General features: G+C 38.1%; 1 long non-coding RNA gene across 8 annotated transcripts in view; it reads right to left on the bottom strand.

Moving 5' to 3' along the window:
- LOC109475493 overlaps positions 1-3322 on the bottom strand; it is a 33775-nt gene that overhangs the window by 4855 nt on the left and 25598 nt on the right. For 6 of the 8 annotated variants that reach the window (XR_002140543.1, XR_002140546.1, XR_002140545.1 and 3 more), the window contains one exon: positions 2408-2501. The exons of 1 other annotated variant lie outside the window; for it this stretch is intronic. This is a non-coding gene — a long non-coding RNA (uncharacterized LOC109475493). The remainder of the gene's footprint in view (positions 1-2407; positions 2502-3322) is intronic. One more of the 8 variants, XR_002140547.1, reaches the window with a different exon arrangement.

The following is a 3322-nucleotide window of genomic DNA, read 5'->3' as shown; positions in this document are numbered from 1 at the left end:
AAATAAAAAAAAAAAAAAAAAAAAATAAACCAGACTTAGATCAGTGCCTTATAGGAGTGGTCTCTTGGCCCGTTCCACCAAGCAAATTCATCAGGAAAAAATTGTTACTAGTACACTGGCCATGGTCAAAAGCCTGTCTTGCTAATAACTATACACTCAAGACCAGCTTGGATGTTGGAGTTCAGCTTTGTGCTTAAAAAAAAAACTTTGCACTTTTTCAGTCCAACTGTTTTCAGCTTTTATTTTGCGGAAAACTTTGGATCCTTGTTACTGTACAGATCATAATGACCCCCAGGAGTTGTCACACATCGTTGAAACTAAAAAAAAATCTTAAGATGTTCTGGAAATCTCAAGGTTTTTGAAAGAATCTTCAAACAATGTTTCCCCTCGCTCCTTGGGTAAATAGTCCATTTCAAAGATAGTCATCTGTCCTCCTCTGTTCTTTTCACAACATGTCACTAACTTGAGCTTGATTGTCAAAATTGCCCGACAACAAATGGAGGTTTGGCGACAAACATGGCCCTGGGCCTACAGCAGAATGCCGTGAATTTGTAAATCGACACACCTGCACCTTCCGGCAAGATTTGCCACATTCTTGCAGATCCCATCTCCCAGGAGACAGCGTACTTGATGGCAATAAATCGGAGAGAAGGGAAGGAATGGCATGATCTCAGGGCTTTCTGCAGCTCGAGGTATTTGCGACAGAAAGGTTGACCACAGATCTACGTATGTTTCTCTCGTACCAGCATCCAAATTAAGTATCTTGCCTGTTTTATGCAGTCAAGCTTAAAGAAACTAAAACCCATGTAATTCAGTTGTCTTTGATATAGTTATTTTTTTGTCTGACATACAAATCCAACATGACTTGTAGAACTTAGAGCAATAGCACAATGATCCTAATTCATGGGTCTTTGTAAATGTTTCATTAATAGAATTCACCTGCGGCATCAAGTGCCATACAACACCCACATCTGGTGCAGGCACACATCATGTCGTACTGTACCTGCCTTTGTTGGCGCACCTGACAAAGAACAATAGCTGACCTCTGACTACAGCCGGAAGTCCATTTTGTTACTCTGCACACTGCTATATCATCCTGGCATAATGATGGGTGGATGGTACAACTATACAACCGTAAATCTTTTCACAGTTCCTCTGATTTGACCGGGACAGAAGGAACAAGATATTGTCTACTATGCACACTTAATTACAGTAATAAGCAACAGAAGTAATAGTAATCACACACACAAGAAATTGTCAACCATGTCAAAGTGCAAGGTTAACTGATCTTAAAATCCCACTTTGTGCAGTAATCCATAGGTAATGAGGGCTAAAGTCATGTAAGCACAGTTGTATATCAGAGCAGAAGACATCATTACAACAGCAGCCTATTGTGTGTCTTATTTATGGGACCACCTGATCAATGCTTGAAGGCATCTGAATTACATTTACGATTGGTTTGTGACAATCACCTGAACAAAATATATTCCTTCAGAACTTCCTAGACCTGTTGATTTTGAAACAATTAATCAAGACATTATTGTGGAAGAAAAAGCTTCAATGCAATATCATGGACTCATATGAAGAAACTGACTGAAAAGAAGTTTTTAAGTCAAGGTGTTAATTTGATAATACATGTGTTTAGTGAAACTAGGGAATGATAGGAAGCAGCCTCTCCTTTTCAGATGTTGCAGGTGTTTAGTTGGAAGAGTGGCTAATGTGAGAATGACAGCTGTTAAACAAACATCTATTTGCTGACCTGTGGCTAGACAAAATGGTTACACATACATGTACAAATGTAAGAAACTCAGTTCAAAAACACTTCTAACCACCAGTGCAAGGCAGTCATTTCAGCTGGAAAGACAGAAGAAAAAAAAAGAGTAACTCTGTTATATTTCCCAACCACTGATTGTGTTATGTCACAATAACTACCTTAGCTTCCTCACTTTGCAATTCAAATGGCCGGACCAGCTGGCTAATGGTAGGGCACACCTCGTAGCGCCTCATGAACTTCTGTCACTCGGAATGCGGCTAACTCCTGTGCCCCTCGGCCCTTCCTTCCCCAGATAATGCCCTACACGAATCTCTGTCAATCTGCTGGGTACATACCACTGTAGATTTACATTCTAAACATCCCAACTGTAACATTCTACTTGTTGCAAGGTACGAATCACTGTGGACAGTTTTTCCTCCTTATTTGCTACTGGAAATTCATTTATTTATGCATATTTTAGTGTCATGATTTCAAAATAGGGGTCACCATGAAAATAAAACAAACATTTCATGATTTACCTTAAAAAGTTTACTTTCTCTCTTACCTTCATGTCTATTATTAACTTCTACGCCATGTGACATTAAGAGAGGAAAATGAAAAATTAAATCAATGTATTTAGAAAGTATTACATACAGATAGTGCCAGGTCAGCTTTCCAGTTTCCTGGGTTGGTGACTGGTATGGACTCGTCTTAGCAGTCTGTGTCATTCTTCTGCAAGAGTTTAACCCTGAGATGGTAATCAAGATGTTTGTCACACGTGGATGATGTATACACCCCATTATGAAAATTATATGGTATGTTCTACATCAGTCACAACTCATCACATGGACAGAATATGGCATGTTGGGAAAGGTCAGGTGAAGTCAGACTGCTCAATGTTTCTCCTAAAGAACAGGTGCTCTTAGAAATTATTAACAGCTAAAGAGAAATGACAGAAGGCACATACACAATTATTATATAATTTTGCTCCATCTGGCTCTACATAAATTTTGTATGTTCCATATCAGCCTTTATTTTGAATGAGATATACAGGAACATTATACATGTAATAACATACATGCGTAAGTAATGTCCCTGTGAGATTAAGGTGCAGTTATGTGGTAGGTTATGGACCAGGCCAGTTCTTTTCATCAGTTATCATAGCAGCCTTTTGAGATAAGGCCACACCAATTTGATTTCTTGGTTCTTGAATTTTTTCAGAAAAAATATGAAGGATGGGGCGAAAAAAAAATAAAAACAGACCTTGGTATCCTATGATAGCCCTAAATGCTACATGTATGATAGGAACCATAAAGTCAACATACCAGGCTGGTTTATTTGTAATTCAAGCAATTACTAAAAGTAATTTAAAACTTTTAATCAAACCACTGCATTGATAGATGGAAAAACTTTACAGCTCTGAAGAGAAGGGACTTCCTTCAACTGTTGGGGCTAAAATATAAGAATTTTTAAATTGATTCTGAGGCTAGAAATTGTTTTTGTTTTTTGCCAATCAAGAAAAAATGAAGTAACCAAAATGAAGCGGGCGAATCCGTGAATCGACTATTA

Source organism: Branchiostoma belcheri, unplaced genomic scaffold (genome assembly GCF_001625305.1).
Source record: "Branchiostoma belcheri isolate BF01 breed outbred unplaced genomic scaffold, Haploidv18h27 scaffold34, whole genome shotgun sequence".
NCBI classification, from domain to species: domain Eukaryota; kingdom Metazoa; phylum Chordata; class Leptocardii; order Amphioxiformes; family Branchiostomatidae; genus Branchiostoma; species Branchiostoma belcheri.
This window is presented reverse-complemented; position numbering and strand designations above follow the sequence as displayed.